Source organism: Ambystoma mexicanum, chromosome 11 (assembly GCF_040938575.1).
Source record: "Ambystoma mexicanum isolate Mex_15411 chromosome 11, UKY_AmexF1_1, whole genome shotgun sequence".
NCBI lineage: Eukaryota > Metazoa > Chordata > Amphibia > Caudata > Ambystomatidae > Ambystoma > Ambystoma mexicanum.
The window spans coordinates 775248258-775269608 of record NC_090934.1 but is presented as its reverse complement, the minus strand read 5'-3'; the positions used below and the strand labels follow the sequence as shown (position 1 = coordinate 775269608).

General features: G+C 43.5%; 1 protein-coding gene across 1 annotated transcript in view; it reads right to left on the bottom strand.

The window, feature by feature from the left end:
* LOC138503732 (forkhead box protein M1-like) overlaps window positions 1-14980 on the bottom strand; it is a 512443-nt gene extending 497463 nt beyond the window's left edge. The window contains exon 1 of the mRNA XM_069623691.1: window positions 14783-14980. The gene's annotated coding sequence lies outside the window, so the exon portion shown is untranslated. The remainder of the gene's footprint in view (window positions 1-14782) is intronic.
* Between the last annotated feature and the right edge of the window lie 6371 nt (window positions 14981-21351).

The following is a 21351-nucleotide window of genomic DNA, read 5'->3' as shown; positions in this document are numbered from 1 at the left end:
CCCTCCTTGCAATCCCCTTAAATTTTGCCATCTTTCTTCTCCCGTTCAGCTGCTGTCTCGAAACTGTTGTTTCTTTGTGGGTTTTGCCTTGCGCAGAGTGTGCTCTTGCACTCTGCCTTTTATACATGTGGGGAAGCTAATGGAACACAGATCAAATTCCCAAATCTGGGAACTCCCGTCCTCTGCACTCTATGGGTGGCTCAATAATGAGTTCTATTATTAATTTTTTCTATTAAGAAAAAGGATTTAGGTAATATATTCAATTGAGATTAACAGGAAAATGATCAATAATAATTGTTCAATTGCATATGTACACATATACACAGTGACAAAATGTACATTAGTTTAAATCCAATGATTTATTTAGAAGCCCAATGCGTTTCGTGAAATGATTCACTTCTTCAGGTGAAATTTTCATAATTTTTCAAACTTTTCAAACAATCTCTGAAAAACATAACGTTCAAATAAATCCACATTAGAACCAATCATCTCAATGCAGAGTATCTTATATACCTTTACAAAGGTCATCATATTAGTCATATAATACCGACTAATTTTGTGGATGTAGATCCAAATAGATAAACACATATTACGCTCATACATTTGTTTCTTACTAATAGTCATAGACACACTGTCTTGTGTGTACAAAAAAGTCCATCACAAGGTGAGTCACATAAAATTTCTAATTTGGTATGTTGTGTTTTGCCAGGAGACAGCTCCCCCCGGAAGACAGTGTTCTTCTTCTTTTCTTCTACACTATTTCGTACAACGTAAGTATACTTAGACCCTCGATACTTTTTTGCCTTTAAGCTCTCTAGGGTCATTAAATTCCTCCCTTTTTTTCGGATTTCTTTCCAGATCAGGGGTTTCCCTGGCCCATTCTTTGCTGAACAAAATGGCTGACCACACTACTGAATGGGATCCCTCTTCAGTATTTACTCGCTAATTGTGTTTAGACCCTTTCTGGTAAGATACAGCTATCCATAGCCTTTACTATCCTTATTTCTTCTCACCTTTCTATCCATTTCAATAATAATTTTTTTGCATACTTCTCGAATAGGATCTCAGCATATTCTGACGCGAATAGACAGATGATCTACCTCCCACCTACTCTATGATGTAAAACTATCTTTTTGATGACTGATGCAATCAAAACCATAGGTAATTTTTCTTCTTCTGACATGCCCTACTTTTGACAGCAATTACTTAATTGACTATTGGGGTTAAAACACAACATACCAAATTAGACATTTTATGTGACTCACCTTGTGATGGACTTTTTTGTACACACAATACACAGTGTGTCTATGACTATTAGTAAGAAACAAATGTATGGCCGTAATATGTGTTTATCTATTTGGATCTACATCCACAAAATTAGGCGTTATTATATGACTAATATGAGGACCTTTGTAAAGGTATATAAGATACTCTGCATTGAGATGATTGGTTCTAATGTGGATTTATTTGAACGTTATGTTTTTCAGAGATTGTTTGAAACATTATGAAAATTGCACCTGAAGAGGTGAATCATTTCACGAAACACGTTGGGCTTCTAAATAAATCATTGGATTTAAACTAATGTACATTTTGTCACTGTACATATGCAATTGAACAATTATTATTGATCATTTTCCTGTTAATCTCAATTGAATATATTACCTAAATCATTTTTCTTAATATAAAAAATTAATAATAGAACTCATTATTGAGCCACCCATAGAGTGCAGAGGACGGGAGTTCCCAGATTTGGGAACTTGATCTGTGTTTTATGTCTTTGCAGCCCATATGCCAGGCTGTCATCATTCTCCTGTGCACCTTAAAATGCATTATCTCCTTGTATAAAATCCACTTATTATATTCACACATAAATCAGGTGTGCCGATTGATCCACACATATTGTTGGGAAGCTAATGGAGGTCAGGTGTGTGTGATGGTTAGTAATTGCCTGGACTCGCCCGACCATTGTATTGGGATTTGTCAGGTATACTGCTCAGGTGTTAGCCCGCTATGGGAGAAAACAGACTATCTGTGTGAAAGTGTTTGTGTTATAAAAAGGGTGCAGGGGTAGAGTTCCTACATATCCTACCTGGTAGGATGGAGTAAAGGTGTTACAGGGAAGGGGATACCGCGTCTCACCATCCGGTGGCCCACTCCCTGATGAACCCTCACCCAGGTGATCCTCCCACACTGGTCCAACCTCAGGAACTGGATCCAAAAGCAATGGCTGTGTCCTGGCCACATGGATGACAGATCCCTGTGGACTAGTGGGTGAGACACCTGTTTTCCCATTGTACCCATTTAATGTGTGGGCACTCCGTGAAGGGAATTTTGAATACGTGGTCTCCAGAGGTTAAACAGCAACATCAATGATGACATTCCTGCCCACCTCACCTAGTGGCGGGGGGATTCGTCTTTTTCAACACTGGACTACATTTTTGCAACTGCCCTTGTTTTTGAGACCTGTAAATGTTTGAATATTGTAAATTCCACTGTCAGTGATTATGCAGCCCTAGATCTTAGGTTGAACTTAAATGTACCTAGTAACAGTTTGACAACTCACTCTCCTCCTCTCATTACCAATACAAGAGCCTCAAGACTTAATATGATATCCCACTTTAATAATAAATAAGATTCCTAGACAGAATCTTGGGCCTTAACAGGCTTGAATATGTGCTCCAGATTCTTCAAACGAATGGGCTATATGTTAAAGGATGATCAATGGTGTACATTTTCAAAAATGTACACTAACTATACAGTCAACACCCAACTCAACGTAAAGATAACTAACAACAACAGCCTGGGCAACGCCCTCAATAGAATAAACACCTGGGTGACCAATTGCAGACTAAACCCAACCAAAACAAAAATACTAAATCGCCCCACAAGAAAACAGTCCGACACAGTCATCCCTCACATGGCTCCAGACCATGGGAACCCAACCGCAGACATCAACAGTGATTACAAAATCTGGGAATCCACTAGCCAGTATAGACTTCTTTGGGCCGGTGAGATGTGGTCTCTTCCATTTAGTCTCAGTAGTAGCCTTGATGCAGTATTTTGAATGCTACGAGTAAAGAAACACATCAACTTCAAAGCCCTCTGCATTGCCCATAAGTCACTACACTGACAAGGAGCCAAATTCATCCAAACAAAAATCACCCGATGCCAGCCGAGGAGAGACTTAACATCCAGCACCGACCTCCAAATAGAAACAAGACGCTAAATTAAAAGAACATTCGGAGGAACCACCTTTTCCTATCTGATAGTTTGTTCATGTAACTCTATCCCTAAGGAAATAAGAATGACGGAAGACCACCTAACTTTCAGGAAACGTCTAAAAGCCTTGCTATTCAACTCACTGAGATAAACACCCAGGGTTCAATATTCTTGTTTGTCGGCCACCAGTGCTTTATAGGGCCCTGCCCACAAGAGGTCAGGAAATGTTAAAGAAGGTTTAGGTTGGAAACTTGTGGGCATTTCACAAAAGGATAACCATTTGTAGCATAGTAAAAGCAGTGACAACTGGTGAACATGTAAATAGATGGAGGTATAAATCGCATGAGCGAGTGAAGCATACTTCATCCTTGAGGTTTTCAGGGGTTTCAGATCCATAATAAAATATGAAAATATGAGCAGAATGGTTGATTTTATAGTAATTTCCTTAAACAATTGACTAAGCGGGTATAGATTTTACTAACACTTATGAAGGGAACATAAAACAGATGCAGAATGAGCAACATAAATGCAACCTCCTTTGTAGAGAACCGGTTAGCATAGAAGGCTCCTTAGCATGTAAAACAGGTGCAGTGTTTCGGAAGCTGAGCAAGCTTCCTTCACAAATAATAGATAGCATTGCAGGTGGAGCAGATCAATCTTCCAGTGTGGGTTATAAAATAGGCAATGCATATTCCTCAGCAATCCGGATTTCCCACACATGTGGGGCTGTTATGGCATCAGGGTATGTGCTCACACACAGAACAGGCAGATTATTGGCAGTAGTACTGCAAGTTTTAATGACAAATCAAATAGTCACATCATGTGCAACATTAACGTGAACTGAAAAACTACAGAATGTCAGATTTTCACACACACAGAATGGGTCAACATGAGCTTCCCTCACAGAGAAGCTCATGATCAGTAGAAGGGCATTTCCTGAAGCAGATTGGGTACAGAATGGCCCACAATAGTGCATGTTATTTCAAATGAAGTATGTCAACATGATCTGCAGAAGTGAGCGTTTCCCTCACAAACAGGTAACCATGAACTTCAGTAGTGCAAGCTTCTCTTGCACATATGAAATCAACATCAGCCTCAGCAGTGAAACCTTCCCTCAAATAGAAAAGGGCCTTTTGGAATGCACTTGTGCAAGGAAACCTTCCTTCAACACTGAACCGCAAAGCAACAGTGAAAGCTTTCATAATAGAAAATAGGTACCACATGGGACTCAGTAGTGCAAGCTTTCATTGGGTAGAAAGGTTGCAACGTGGGTTTCAGCAGTGCAAGCTTCCCTCACATACAATAGTCTTAGCATTATCCTTAAAAGTTCAAGTTCCACTCACAAAGAACCATCATAGGAATCGCCTTAGTGCAAGCTCCCCTTATGTAAAACAGCATGTGTCCCTCAAGTTTAAGCTCCCCGCAAAGCAAACAGGTGCAGTACAGGCCTCAGCAGTGCAATCTCATCCCACATATTCGTCACAGCATGCAACTTGGTAGTGCCAGCTTCCCTCATGTACAAAAGTCCCAGCATGGGCTGTTGTAGACCATGCTCTACTCACAAAGAACAGACTAAGTGGTATAAGCAGTGGCAGTTCAAGTTCTGCTTATTGCGATCCTGCGGAGTCCTCACAGAATCCCTGCCTAAAGTCTCCTCCAGGTGGCCAGTGGAAGGCAGCTGCTACTTGATCCTAAACATGGGGATGGTATTAGCCAGGTGGATCACCTGGGAGGAGAAGGCCCCCAAAAGGAATGTGATGGCTCCGTTAGTAGAGACGTGTGTATATATCTTCTTCAAAAGGGTCAATTCTCCTGAGTTCAATTGTGAAAAGGTCAATTAGTATACATCCGCAGGAGATGTGAGAAGTAGCATAAGGTGCAGAAATAAGATGCCAGGACCGCCGCCATGATTACAATGGAGTGCAGTGCTGTGAGAGTAGATGAGAAGACTTCATTCTGCAGAGGCCGCGCAGCGGGAAGCGGTTCAGCTGTGGGCCGTCCAAGAGAGACAGCAGCTCTCCCTATTCAGTGTCCTGCTCCGGTGTTTGGCATTCACGAGCACACGAGGGAAGTGCCAAGCTCCTGTTTTAAACCAGCACGGGCAGCAGGAGTGGGACTGCAATTCTTCAAGCTCCAAGGGCCCAACGCATGAGGAGGAGACCGGAGCGGCAGCAGGTTGAGTAGACGCGCTAGAGAAGACCGGTGAGTTGGTCTTCATTAGGTGGCCCCGGGGCGCTCTGTGCTGGAGCGCAGGTTGCCAGCGGTCATATTGAATAGCGAACTGATGAATTAAAATAATTGTGGCCTAATATACACATTGGAGGCAAACAGGAGGAAAAGGATTGTAACAACCCCTACCAAAGTTGAAAAGGGGCCATATCTGATCAAGACTGACGCCATCCCTACCTAACTAAAGAAGGGGCAATACCTGAGCAGAATTGAAAGTATCCTTGTCAAAGCCAGGGGAGGGGGGGCGCAAGAATATAACCAGCACTGCCCAAGTAAAGAGGAGATATTGGTATTTAATAATAACCAGTATTGCCTAAACCAAAGAAAGGCAATTGCGAATAAACAAGGATGCCATTTCCCTGATGGTATACAAAGAAGAAGATTACTTGAAAGGGAGAATGGCATGCTGTATTGTCTGATCCAAAAAGGGGCAATTATAAGAGGAAGGGAATTTTCTTAAAGAATGAGATATGAAAAACAGACATTGTCAGCAGTTGACTGGTGTGGCAGTAGAAACCCAAAAGTGGTGGCAGGACAGAAGCCTTCCTCAGTCTCAAGGGGGAGAGAAACTTAACCTGAAATACAATTGGCAAACATAGCAGTAGAACAAACAACAAACAGCATCAATGTGTACTGCATGCTTATGAAAGAAGTTGTGAATTTCAATGATGGTGAAAGTCAAAGACTTTCTTTGAAGTTTGAAGTATACCACGTTGCAGAGTACTTTGCAGTAATAGTGGGAGTTCATCCAGGCAGGAGAGTATACCAGGAAAGGGACTGTTAGTGGTTAGTCCTGGCAGGTTATTGGACCAGGAAGGAAATTTGAAGTACTGTATTGAGGCGGAAAGTGGTTGTGAAAATGAAAGTGGAGGGTCCACATGTGTTTGTTGGACTGTGGTGAAACAAAATATTGTTGTTCATGAAAGAGAAAGTAGAAACCCACTATTTACTAAAGCAGAGGAGTAACTCTGAAATATTGTCTGATAGTGTGAAGATAAAGCTTTGTGATTGGTTTCACTGTGGAAATTTTATAAATGTCCTATCAAAACTTTATCTGACGTGGAACAATCCAAGTACCAAGCGGAAAACTCATTGAGTGAAGACATCTTGATTGTGAAACAAGACTTAGCTATTGAGATAAACTTTGTGTTGCTCTTGAAACAGAACTGGATTGTTGAAAAGAACTTCACTGATTTGACCTTTAAGTTGAAAGATCCTGCTTTATTCCTGGGGATGGGAGAACCAACCCTGGTAATAAGGATATTGCTATACAGAACTTTGTGTAAACCTAATTAATGTTTTGTTGAATCTGGACAGCCATATCCAATGTCTCGGAGGGTAGCTTGGGTGCAGCGCACTTGTCTTGGAAGCAAGTCGACGCAGGGCAACACAGGTTGGATCCGCGGGTCTGCGCTTAGAAACCTCTGGGTATTAAGTGCGTTATAAATAACCAACTATAATCATAATATGATACCTGTATGATTTACATGTTTACGTGTGAGGACCAGATGCCTTTTTGATGTTAAGAGTGTTTTTCCTTTAGGCTTTGTTTCATAGGTAGGGAAATCCTTGTTAGGTTAGGGAAAGCAAGGTGTCCATCAACCATATTTAAATTAATAAAATGGCTACTTGTGAAAAACCTCTATCCAGTTGTCTGTCTCACATTTCTGACTCCTCACATGATATAAAACATGCATAGCATGGGTCTCTACAGTGCAAGTGTCCCTCTAATATAATAGGCATAACATGAGGCACAGCAGTACATTCACTCTTCATGCAGAATAGGCACTGCATGGGTTTTAGCAATGAAAGTTTCCCCATCGTAAAATAGCCACAGCATGGACTTCTACAGTGCTCCACTCATGCATCCAGGTCCTCCCAACATCCTATCGTGCTCCCAGACTACAACATACAACAGTCACAATATGGGCCTTAGTCATGCCTGCTCCTTCACATGAGACTCTGCAGTGCCCACTTCATGCATCAAGGTCCTCTCCAACCTTCCGCACATCATATTGTGCTCACAGACTACCACATACAAAGTTTATGTTTATTGAGTTTATATAGCGCTTTAAGCCAAAAGCGCTTTACAGTAATAGTAATACTTAATAATTTACAGTAATAATAGTGGCAGAGCCTGCTCCATCACATAAAATGGTCACACAGCATGGGCCACTGCAGTGATCCCTTAATTTATGAGGGTCCTCTACAAATCCCCCCCACCCCATTATCCTATTGAGCATCTTGTCCTCCCAGAGTGTCATTGAGTTATCCAGTCAAGGATGCAGAACTAAACAAGAGTTGCAGATTCTTAGCTGGACGTTTCCTATTTACAGCAATAGTGCACACATGGACACTTGAAAAATGTTAACAAAAATGTTATCATAACAATACACTTACATAGCAGTCTATCTGGCTTTGAACTAGTTTTCTTAAAGCAAAATCCCACAGTAATGGCCATAGTAAACCTGGAGAATTTCATTTTGGTAACCATTTAAATGTATGGAACTCTGCAAAAACGGGGTAAGAAGATTGTCATTTATTTGTAAATATACATATGCAAATTGTTTTGAAAATATATAAAGGTGGTAATTGCTGGCACCATCACACATACTGTATTGTCGAGGGGCCAAGAGTGCACCACTGTCCCTGTTGGGACCCCGGAACTGAGCTGAAGACCCTCTCTAACTGAAGGGTCAATAAGGGAAGCAGAAGGAAGGAGGGGCATGGTTGGGAGTCAGCAGGAGACAGGCCTGCACGCTTAGAGGCAGATGCAGAGCTCATGCAATGCAAACTTCAGACTTGCCGGTACTCAGCCCCGGCTATAAGTTATGTGCCAGGGCTGGACACAAAATACCCAGAGATCACCCAAAACCCACTAATCACTTCTCTCCCATACAACCCACACTCCTCACCTACAACACAGACCCAGAGGCTAGTGAATGAACCAACCAAAACATGCACCGTACATCACTCTAATCAAGAGACAAATCCAATCACCTCAGACAACAAAGAACTCAAACACTAGATGCCGCCCTTCCAGACACAAGCCCAGTCCACAAAACAAAGCACTTCTAGAAAGCTCACACACACACACACAGAGTCCAGCTGCTCCTGCACGCATCAACATATAAGCACAACATCTATCCTATCCCTCTTCACCTCACTAACCATCCCTACCCTATTTTCCTTACTGAGCCCGTGAGTGCCTGGAGACTATGAAAATTGGCAGTGGTGTGTTGCATAAATCAAGAACATAACAAATCTACTTTGTAAACTTCAAATTTTTGGCATGCAGTGAGCATATACTGAGCAGATGTCTGAGAACATGCCTCTCTCTGCTGCTCTGACCAACTAGCTGTCCTGGTAGGGGTACACTTTAATCCCTTCCTAATGGGGAGTCATAGCTTAGTAAATACTCTAAGGGCAGATGTTAGACCAAATGGGAGGACTCTGAATTGAGAATGATTGTTTTCCACTGCAAATCTCAAAAATTGCCGATTCATCATGTGGATGTTGACATGATAGAAGGCAATATATCCACTGATGTTAACCAGTCCCCTTTCAGGATTCCTGGAGTGATCTACTGCAGAGTCTTCAGTTTGAATGACTGAGTCATCACAAACTCGTTTAAGGTCTTGAGGTCTACAATCAGTCAGAAGAAGTTGTTGCTGTTGGGCTTCGGGAGTAGATACCTTCTCCCTCTGCCTTTTTGGCACTTTGACTATTGGTCTCTTCAGACACCGTTCTTGTATAGCCTTGGCCATGGCTGCCCTGTTGGACCTTCCTAGTGGAATTGAGCGAATTCATCGGGCACCCTAACCGCACTGTGGTCTTGGCCCAGGAGTCTCAGGCCAGTTGGTCTCTAGTCCTAAAGAAAATTTACTGGTGTGCCTCCTACTAGCCAACTGTGATTTCAGGACTTCCGACTCTTGGGGAGGAGACCTAGGGCCTCATTACGAGGCTGGAGGTAACCATGGCACTATTAGCGCCATGGCTGCCTCCAAATCCTTACCGACTCCGCCCTGGTGAATGGAGCTATTACCGCCCCATTCCAAGGTTGGCGGGGGTGGTAATTCCCTATTCACCAGGGCCCTTCTCCATTCCCATTTGAGCCCCCATAGGGCTCAATGGGAATGGGGAAGGTGCAAATAACGGTATAACGGTACCGCAAATTGCGGTACCGTTATTAGCTCCAAAGTCCCTTTGCAGGTCCGGTCCTTAACGCCTGGTAAAACCAGGCGTTAAGGGAGGACCCGCAAAGGGAACTCGTAGTAGAGCGATAAGGGATTACCAGCACCGGTGCTCTTACCGGTGCCGGTAATCCCTTACCGCCCTCCTCGTAATGAGGCCCCTAGCCTTTCTCAGGGTGCTTCAGAACACAGTCTTTCTTTCTTTGTCTCTGAATCTAGAGAAATGTAGCTTTCCTTGATCCCTAGTTCCTGAGGAAACGACTTTGAAGGGATTCTTCCTCATCTTGTCTGCATGTTGTCTTTCTTGAAACCTTTGTGGTCTTTAGCCTTCAAAAAGTCCCCAAACAGGTGTTGGCCTTCAAAAGGGGGAGGGGGAAATGGAGGGGGGAGGGATTTAAGGGCTATAGACAGACCCCAGAAGGTCTCCAGTCTCTCAAGTGGATTTGGGGTCTACCCGAGATGGAAAACCCATCGCCATGGCAGTTCCCCTGAAGCCAGAAAAAAATGTTTAAAAAAGGGAGAGAACAACACAGGTCTGAGAAGGTGGATGACTGAGGACTAGTGGATTTTTTGGGCATCGCCATTGGCATAAGACCAACATCGAGTGAGGAGAGTGTGCTTAACACCAAGTCAGTCCTGATAACTCAAATTCTAGATAAGGAGGGGCATTCACTGTCCATCGCCTGTGATGATCTTTTCTCACTTTGGTATTGCAACTTCTGCACTGGTGGACATCACTTTCTCCACTTCAGGGAATAGTCATTCATAAACTACGAACAAGTATGTGCCCCCAGACAGGAATAAGACTGAACTGGCTCTATTAGGGCGTTTGCCTTCTCACCAGATTGTGAAATAGTAGACGGGAAGTTGCAGAGTAAGTGACACGATAGGGACCCTATAATTTCTTTCACCAATTGTTCCACCACAGGAAACCCGACTATTCTTTCATAGCAGGGTTTTGGTCTTTACAACTCCCTGGTGCTCCATTTGAGCAAGCAGAACAACCCTCAAGAGCCCTGTTCTTCTGAGGAGTAGGCATTCAGAGCACAACAGTTCCTCACAAACGGTGAACATGGTGGCGAGCACTGCATTGGCTTCAGCAGCTGAGTGGTGCTGTTAGCTGAGCAGCATCTTACACCGACCAGACTCTACAGTGGGGAGGACAATCTGTATACACTTGCGTTCCATGTTTCCTTTCTGATATCAACAAGACTCGTGGGTTTTGGGAGCAGAATCTTATTATCTGGCACAGATATGATTTTGTCTCATTTGAGTCTTACTACTCCAGCAGTGTAGCTGGTCATAAATGACGTGATGTGAAGTCTATTGGCCCTTCAGCACCTGGGCGGTAAACATGTTCTAAGATGTAGACTTGCAGCTGAAGCTTCCAATACTCTATCCTGAATGGTGGTCATGTACCTTTGCCCTCGACCTGGGGAAATCACAAATGTGTTTTATGATGATCTTAAACCGCTGTCCATAGATGTACAAAGTGTTTGACCCTCCACAGCAGTTATAGCTTCTCTCGCGACCTGAGAGTAACATTCAGTGAGGGTAAAGAATGTACTAGTGTATGCAATGCTGTAAGACTTTCCAAGCTGGTCAGTCTGCATGCGGACAGCACCAAACAAGCTACAGCATCTACGAGGACATTGGTGTCTTTTTGCTGGTGTTGAACTACTCAATCGTAGTGTCTGCCAGGAGTGTATTCTTTGCGTTTTAGGAGGCAACCTCTCTAGCCACACACAGTGTTAACCTTCATTGTGTCACGCAGTGGTTCTGTCGTCCACAGTAGTTGGTCACGCAAAGAAAATTGCACATCTCTGGGATATATCTTCCAAGCATTGGCTGCAATGCCTTCCTATCTGCAGACAGTAAACATAAATCCAATTGTTCTTTAAAAAATGTGTACTGTTCTCAGGCCAAGGTAAAGACATCAATATTGAAGTTCATCTTCCACTTTAGTCTGCAGGTGAAGCATATTCCCTGATGTTGGACCGCTCTGGGTGGATCAGTGTTGACAATGTGAAATTAATGGCAGTGCCCTTCATGGAACAATACCAGTAAATGTGTTGTGAAATTGTTTGCAATTGGTCATGGGAAGCAACAAGGTTGTTAAAGGTAAACAAGAGGTTGTTCCGCCGTTCGGTTGTGGTGCAAAGAGAACTGTCAACTGATTCCACTCCACAGGGACGTAGAATGTGTTTGGTGAAGGAGTAAATTAGGTCTATGGTGTGGTCCTCCTTATGCATACATGAGGAATGTGGCACTCAGCCATGGACTTCCCAGGTAACATCATCATCAATACAAAAAGTGTCAGTGGTGAGAAAAAACGATTTGATATATATCTAAGAACCAGAATATGGCCTTTATTTAGAAATAAGAACCATCAAAGCCTTCATGAGGACACAAACATATTCTAATTCTTCTTTCAAATCTTAAAAACAATGAATACACAGGTGTACTAAAAGTCCATATAAGGATCAACATAGTTATAACTCAATCAAAATAACATCACAATCCACTCCATGGTACTAATTTTGACATTAGTGAGTCGCATGCATACTGTGTTCCAGTTTACAGGAAATGTTTTGAGAAAAACGTCAACACACTGTGCTTCGGCTTGTCAAAGCTAACTCAAGTGTTGCCCCATCTAATGTATCGGTCTTCGTCAGAACAATATCAAAAGCCCCCACCGCATTGTTAGGCCCATATAAATATGTAAGCGATGTTCATCCATCTATATTCATTTCTTTGTCCTGAAAAACATCTTCATCCATAAAGTATTATACAATAAACAGTTCACCAATTAATAATGTTGGTGTATGCCCACACTACAAATGACAACAATTGCATCAATATAGATTTGACATTCATCAATTTATTTCAAATAACTTACTTTGCTTATTATAAAAACATTTTTGTGTTCTTCAATATTGTGTACCACCACTAATTTACACACTGTGCCTCTCCTACATGGACTCTTTAAATCATACCTGCATGTGGGGTTAACTAAATCACAAGCATCAATGCAACTCATCATTCTCGGTGCGGCATCTAACTGCCATCCCGTATGGCTGACTGCCCTATAATTATCTGTGGGCAATGTATGTCCTGAACAAAAAATGCAAAGAGAAATCCTAATGAAACCGACATAATCACCTCCTCTCGTTTGCATTATTTCGGAAGACGAGTCAACATACCTCCATGGAAGAATATACAACATGAACGCCAGAAAACTTGCTATTCTAAAAGCACAGTTTGCTCTGCAATATTGTTAACAGCGCCTAGAACCGTGCCATAATAGGACTCTTTAGGCCTAAACTGCTACTCAGCTCACCAGCGTTGCTTTGTGGCCATGTTAGAAGGAGCAAGGCACAATTGTGTATCCTAAATAGGGGACGATTCATTAACATTTTTGCAAAGATTTTCATTCATAGCGGAATTGTCAATCTTATGTATTTATATAATCAATCTAAAAACAAACACTATGTTTTGTCCACTATACAATCATTTTTACAGCAATGTGTAATCAAAATGGCAGCCAATTCCATTTGTTAGTACTCTTCTTTTGAAAACACTTCCATGATTTAACTCAATACTCAAATCTCAGATCTAAATCACACATCATTTTTTTATAAAAATGTCAAAAACATTACATCAGTAAACCTAATAGCACTAAATAAATAGATATTAACAATAAAGACAATCAGCTCAATGTCTGATCTCTATTTTACATTACAATATTTGACGAAGATTAAATTATTTTGTCTAGCGATCATTACAAAAACAGACTACAAAACAGACATTGCGCTGCATACTTGGATGTACAATCCCTGAGGTCATATTACAATATCAGAATCTTAAAACAACAGATCACTCCAGTCTACACAGAGATTCAAACCAGTTTACTGTATTGATGCAATATATCTAGTGTTGTTCCTGTCTTCTAAGGTATCTTTTCTAAATCTCTCTCTCATAGGCGAGGAAATAATTGTTTTAAAACGAACAATTCTTTCTCTTTGTCAGCATGATTAAATCTTCTATATTGATCTACCAAAGGTCTACCCTTTACATCATTATGGCTACATGATCTATGTTCTGAAATGTGTTGTTTTACCAACATACAAAAGGGGACAAGTACACGTTATGATACAGATGACGTTAAAACGATTGCAATGTGTGTGCCCTCTTTAAGTCCACTTTATTTGATTATGTTCAAAATGTTTCAGTGAATTGGCAGAACACACAATTCCCACATTTATAGTAGCCAGAGATGGAGATGGGTTCCATACACGAAAGTGGTAGAATTGAACCGTCTTCACTAGGCTTTCTGTATATATCACTATAACGCAAGTAGCCATTTTTTTTTAAAAAACGGAAATAGTTCTGTGGGAAAAAAAATCCCAGGTTGCTTTATCAAATGCTAATTCTTTTGTATAGAGTGTCTGCCCATTTTATTGACAGGTCTAAAGTCCATAAAACCCAAGTGAGGAAACACATACGGTTCACAGACAGTATAAATATGGGAGACGTTTTCTAATGGAGGCAACCCAGCTAGAGATGGTATCGCCTAAAATTAGAATTCCGTTTTTTGTTGATTGGAGGCTCATTAACAGGTTAGCCCTTCCCTGTTGGCCATGTGATAACTTCATATGGCGTGGTAGACCCACCACAACACAATCATAATCCACTCAGGGTAAGTAGGGTGGTAAATAAGAGAACTTTCCTAAAAAGAAAAGAAAGGTTTCATTTCGTTAGGAAACGAAAATCACTGTATAATGCTCCCCTAACACCCCAGGCTTTGTCTGCGTCTTGTCTCCCCCACCCTCTAGGCATAACTTCAATGCCCCTTAAGAACGTCCTGTTATTCGTGTACGTGTGGTTTGCCTGATCGATTTAATGGTATGTATGCCATAACGCAAAACAACAAAAACCGCAAAAGGAACGCACAGGGTACTTCTACAAGGCATGGAGTAACTTGGCAAGGCATGGAGTAACTTGGCATCTTCAGGTGCACAAGACTGCTTTGCATTATAACCCTGAAAAGGGGCTGCATGAAAATGTATGGCCTTATCTACCCATGTCTGGGGTGTAAGATCCCCAGTAGAAATAATGTCAAGAAGAAGACTGCAACCGACCGTGTGCCAGTGGTCGCTGAGCACTCCCCAAGTGACAGCAGCAATGCACGTCCTACGCCCTCCTCGGGTACACAACGGCAGCACAACTCAGCGAAGGATCAGGGCTAGACTGCAGCCTATGGAACTCCTTTCCCCGAATGGAATTTAAGGTGCCAGGGTGACAGCTAACCAACCACCGAAAAACCTGTCGACATTCAACAGCAACCCTTCCCGGGTCCACAACCAAATGTAGTCTTTTAACCGACCGACCAATCGCAGCGCGCCCTGGGCAGCTGATCTGCCAGAATCCTGCCCAAGGAAACGCCCACAAAAACTTGGCATTGCATGACCGTGTTGCATTAGAGTATTTTGCACAAAACATATCAGGAATCTGACTTAATAATTTCTAAAATGAATGAAGCAAAAATCTACGTTTTCAATTTTACAAGCATGCTGAATGTTTCCCAAGAAAAGACTAACATTTTTAATGCATCCCTAGTTTCAGTAATTATTTGAACAAATTGCACAATTAACGGTTTGGCTTTAGCTCATTAGCTTTGACGAATAACTAGCTTTCGATTGGATTCCGTTTCGCGTTGAATGAATAATGTTCTGTTTCAAAATGGCAGATCTATTATTCTAACCCTTCCTCGTCCTCTTCTTACAGTTGACCGAGGCGGGTAAGAGAGCGGCAGCTCCAACCCAATGGGAATGCACTCCGCAATAGCAACCAACGTAACCTGGCTTCCAAGGGTACGCTTTTTCACCTGTCGGTTTACCCGTTGTCGAAGCTGAAGTAGGTTTGCAGGACTTAATCCGCTTCTTCGTTTAACTTTCTGTACCTGTAAAAATATAACCAATACGTTTTTTTTCTTTCAAAAAGGGAAACAGAGTTGCCTAGAAACCATTCCATGCGAAGATCCCACGATGCAAAATAAATTAAGAATACACAGTGGCCTCGCCACGAATCAAATTAAGGAGGGACACAGAGGGGGCCAAAGAAAAAAGAGGGCTGGGGGCACCTATGAAAGGTAATGTGTGACCACAAGCACTCCTGCAGGGAGGCTTTTGTGCACACCAACTACCCAAACCCCAATACCTTCAGCAATCTCTTTCTAAATACCTTCCTTCTCAATACCTTCCTTCTCGAGCTCTTCGTTCATCTGCCTCCAATTCCCTCAGTGTTAAATGTTGTATTGGCAATATGTCAGCTTGTAGCTTCAGCGCAGTATGCATGCATATAAGTCAGAAGGCAAATGATTCAAATGAAGCAGGAGACAATGATGGCACATCTGACTGTAACTTTATTCAGGCACGAACTGAACTTGCAGCAGTAACCCCACCTCCTTGCCCACATGGGTTGCAGCCCGGTCATTAACTGTAATAAACAGAGGACTTTTCCTCTTAGTAAATAAACAACAATAAAGGTAGGACATTACATCTCCCCCTCACTAAACAGAACATGACAATGTCAATTGAGTTCCTCAATCCACCTGGTGGGCCTTCTGATGACCCTCTTGGAAGGGCTGCGTGTTGGTGGGGACAGTCTCGAGATTGCTCCACGCCCACCGCTGTCGTCGGCTTCTCTCTCTTCTTCACAGTATTCCGAGTCTATGTCTGACGAGTCATCCATCAGAGTTTTTGTGATGGTGGGACTAGTGTCGGTGCCTGTAAATGTCTGTCAGGATTAGTCAGGCGAGTACAAAGGCAGCAAATATGGCAAGGGAAATGTGCACCCAGGAACAACGACTCAGGTATGCTAGAACCCAGGAGTGCAAATATGGTGTGACATCAAAACCAATATATGAAAAGGGATGTGGGGTAAGCACCTGACCGCGAGGAAAGTCGGCAAGCACCTTACCCCCAATTGCTGTTACTGGTACTGACAGCGCTAAACCCACGTGGAGGGCCAGCAATGACAGGATCTGTGTACTAACACTCTTGATGGTATTACATAAGGGAATTTAAGAACTGTACTCACGAGGACGAGATACACCTCTTGAATGTCAGCTAGCCCACGAATCCTGTTGATGAATCTGGGACCCAGAAAAGGCTATAACAGCAATGGGAGAAGTAGGGAGGTCCAGAGGACAAGGGCTGAAGGCAGCCGGAATGAGGCAGGCTGCCGGGCAGGGAGCCCAGAGGACAAGGGCTGAGGCTGGGAATCAGCAGAGCGAGATCCGCTGCAATGTAGAGAGCCCGGCAGGGCAAGGGCGGAGACTGGAAGGCAGCAGAGCGTGATCCGCTGCTATGTGGAGAGCCCGCAGGGCAAGGGCGGAGGCTGGAAGGCAGCAGAGTGAGATCCGCTGCAATGTGGAGAGCCCGGCAGGGCAAGGGCGGAGACTGGAAGGCAGCAGAGCGTGATCCGCTGCAGAAAACTAAATACCTAAGTTGGAATAGGGATTACAAATTAGTGGGGAAAACATAAGCATTCACACAGGAGCTAGCTACCACCGCACACCACACCTAATGATCAAATGGGAAATGGATGCAGAAGTGAAATGGAAAACATGGAATGGATCCTCTAGAAAGTAAGGATCAGGAGCAGGGAAAAAACGAAATAACCTATGCAAACTTCTCCCTACCCCTCCAAGGAAAAGACAGGAAACTAAACTAAGAGGAAGGCTAAGGCAAATGGGTAACAGCAGCAAAGGACAGAGTCAAAGAAATATAGAACACAGACAAACTGGGCTGCATCTAAAAGGGGAAAGCACTGAGAATTGCTGCCTGCAAACAGGGGAAGACAAAAAGGGAAATCAAGGGAGCAGAAATCAATTAGCGCATGAATCCGAAATTCAGGGCGGAGGAAACAAGAAAACAGGAACAAGGAAGTAGGTACAAAGGCAAGGAACCAGGGACCAGGGACTAGTCAAAAACAGGAACACTGCAAACGATGACCAGCGCTGGACTGAAGTGAGACTGAGGCTTTTAAAGCTGTTTAACGAGCACACGCCTCAGGTGTGCTGACTGCTGCACCTGCAGCCACAGGTGTTGCCTCTCCTCCACCCAACCTTGTCCTGCAAGGGTGGAGGTGGAGCAGTGGGCCAGGCATTCTGGGAAGCACAGTCATTTGGTTAAAGAAGCATGCTGGCTGCCAAAAACCTGGAATGGATCCGGAAGGGAAGTAGTTTGGAAAATAGGGATTTAGCGCTCCCAATTCATTACAGCACTGTGGCATTAGGTTCGGAGGAAATGTCCAGCAAGGAATAAGCCCCAAAACATGCCCCCAAGTGGCGGGAACGGGAGCGAAGGGAGCGAGTCGTGACAGTATACCCCCTCCTACGGCCCTCTTCGGGTGCCCGCCACCCGTACGAGACTTCTTCTTTCCATGATGGGAGTGCTTTTTCTTTGGAGGTGGCACTGATGGAAATGGTGGCATGTGGGCAAAGGCAGATGGGCTTCCATGATAGGAGTGTGTTGTCTTTGGAGGTGATACTGATGGAAACAGTGACTTCTGGTGAGGAAGAGACTCATGGTTCGAAGAAAGGCATGAAGAACTTGCAGGACCTGGAGCAGAGTTGGAAGGTCCAGGAAGCTCAGTCACTGGGATTGGACCCTTGTAAGTCTTTGAGGAGGGAGGCAGGCTGGTGCAACTTGCCTTAGACGATGGTAGAAGTTCTGTTAGCCTTTCCGCCGAGAGCGGACATGCGGGAGGTGAGGAAGTTGCTGGCTTCAGGAAATGTTCATGTTCAGCCATTAGAGAAGGTGGCGGCTGAGGTAGAGGTTCAGATCTTTTTCTGTCATCCATCTGGGAAAAGGCTTGTGGTTGAAAATGATTAAGGTTTGACTGCACATATTCTACGCCTTGGATGCCTGGAAGTCCCATGGGTTGTACGAGGCTAGTACTCCTGGTGACAGTCGTGTAGCCACCTTGTTGCACGTTGGATACAACAGCAGGGACGTTTGGCATACTGATAGGAGTGATAGACACAGTACTTGGTATTTCAGGCACACTCGCAGAAGGAGCAATAACAGACACATCTTGAACTGCAGCAGTCATTCCCTTCCTTTGGCTACTAGCACCCAACTGGTGCTTCTTGGCGGAATTCTGTTGCACAAGTTCTGTAGGTAATACGCCGGTCTGCACCACCCCTTGTGCACACCCAAGTGAGTGGTTCTGACTCACCACTTGGTCCAGCTTGATGACTCTGAAGCGGGAGCTGGCAAAAGTCTCAAACTCTGATGCTGCATCTTTAGGAGGCACTGATGCTAAAATGAAGCAGTTGGAAGAATCGTCTTGTGGAAAAGGCAGGCATTCTGGTGCTCCTCCTGAAGCAAAAGAAAGGCAGGCTAGACGTTCATCGACTGTAAATGGTAGGGATTCAGGAGGAATCGCTGGCGCAGAAGAAAACACAGCCGAATCTTTTGATGTAGACAGATATGCCTCTGATATTGGCAGCGAGGCTATGCAGGATACAGGTGTCTCATGAACTGAAGGCAAATACTCAGTATACTCCGGGACTGAAGACATGCTCTTTTGATGGACTACCGGAGGCTCTAAAGCTGAAGGATGATCTGCAGGATGAGTCACTGTAGCTGAAGACAGGCAGGTCAGGGGAAACCTTGAGGCTGAAGGCATGCAAGCTGGAGCAATCTCGGTTGCTGGATACAAACATGTCCAGGTCTTTGGGACTGGCTCTTGAGTAAATGGCAGACATGGCTGCGGTTCATTGGTTGAAGACAGGTGTGCCAAAGATGACGGCAGGGCTGTGGATTGAATTATAGAAGAGTCAATGGTTGTAGGAGGACACACAGAAGTCTCAGAAGTTGATAGACACATTAGTGGCTCAGGAATGGAGGGCACCTTTAGGGCATTAGACTCCTTGGCTCCAGTAACCAAGGACTGAACCGTACCCTTGCAGTCCTTTTCTTTAGTGGGTGACACAGAGTCTCTTTCTTTGTGGAAGTCAAAATCAACCAGTGGAATCACCATAGTAAAGTCTCTGTTAATCAGGATTTCGTCAATTGTCCATTCCTCTGTCTTAGCTTCTGAAAGAGGCAGATTAACAATCAACAGTTCAGGAATCGCCTGCTGGTCTTTTGGTTCTGTATCCTGTGGAATGAGTTCATCAGAACATGAAATCTGTACTGTCTCTGACTGTTCGTATTGATCAGAATTGGCAGAAGGAAGAGTGAACCCAGAGGTAACGTTGTTTTCCACATCAGCTTTAACATCTACTTCAGTCTCAGCAGCTGTATCAAGAGCAGGGCCTAAGCCTAGGGTAGTGACTGAATCTGTGTATGCCACCATTGTGGATTGTGTTTGGGAATCAGAGGCTTGTATGTGTGCTAGCTCAGAATTATGAAAAACTGCTACACAGGGTATTTTTGGTAAAGGAGTGGCTTGTAACTCTTCGGCTAACTGCAATCCCTGATAAACAGCAGAACAATTGTTAGAACCCGTGCCTAGATTAAGCGCTGTGCTAGACGAAAGACCTTCACTCCCAATAGATCTAACATATCGACAAATATCATGGTTTACCAAAGTCTCTACACTCAGGGGCTGAACAGTGTTCACTTCCTCCACATCAACAGATAAAGTCTGAGGTGTATTCAGTAAAGAGTGTAAGGTTTTATTTTCCTCTTGTGCAGAAATGAGTTTTTGTCTTAACTCCTCAAGTTTAGCTCTTAGCATGCCCTGCATTAACTGTACATCACTATCAGTAGGCACAGGGGGAAGCATAGTGGCATCAGGACTGGATCCTGCACTAGCAATCTGAATATGCATCGATTGTACATTGTCCTCTACTGCTTGCAGGTTCTGTGATTTATAGTTTGTCTTTCCAACTTGGTCTGTGTTTCCCTTAAACAAACTATTGACTTTAGACCTCTTGGCATTAGGGACTACAGTCTGTACCTGTGCAACAGAGTATGCGTTAGACTGAGGGTAGAAAACAGAAGTTATGCAAGAAATCCCTCCATTCTTTATGTTGGTATCATGAAACTGTTCTATCTGAGGTGAAGCACAACTGGAATCATGGGGTTCAACAACAGAGGTACTCTCGTATAATAAGTCTAACAGTGTGTTGTTTTCTGCGGCTAAGGCTTGTGCTGACATAGAATCGGGATCAAAACCAAAGATAGAACTAGGAGCAGGCCATGTAGGATGTGCCATCCTATGGGAAAAATACTTTGCACGTAAATGCCCATTCGTGACAAGGAGTTCATTGGAGTCAGGACTAGTGATTTGATTGTTACAGGTAAATGTAGGGGAAGCTTTCTGTACAAACTTGTTAGAGGCCTTGCTGCCTTTCTTTCTTAAACTTGCCATATTCAATGGGAATTTTGGGCTGGTCATACTGTCAGGATTAGTCAGGCGAGTACAAAGGCAGCAAATATGGCAAGGGAAATGTGCACCCAGGAACAACGACTCAGGTATGCTAGAACCCAGGAGTGCAAATAGAGTGTGACATCAAAACCAATATATGAAAAGGGATGTGGGGTAAGCACCTGACCGCGAGGAAAGTCGGCAAGCACCTTACCCCCAATTGCTGTTACAGGTACTGACAGCGCTAAACCCACGTGGAGGGCCAGCAATGACAGGATCTGTGTACTAACACTCTTGATGGTATTACATAAGGGAACTTAAG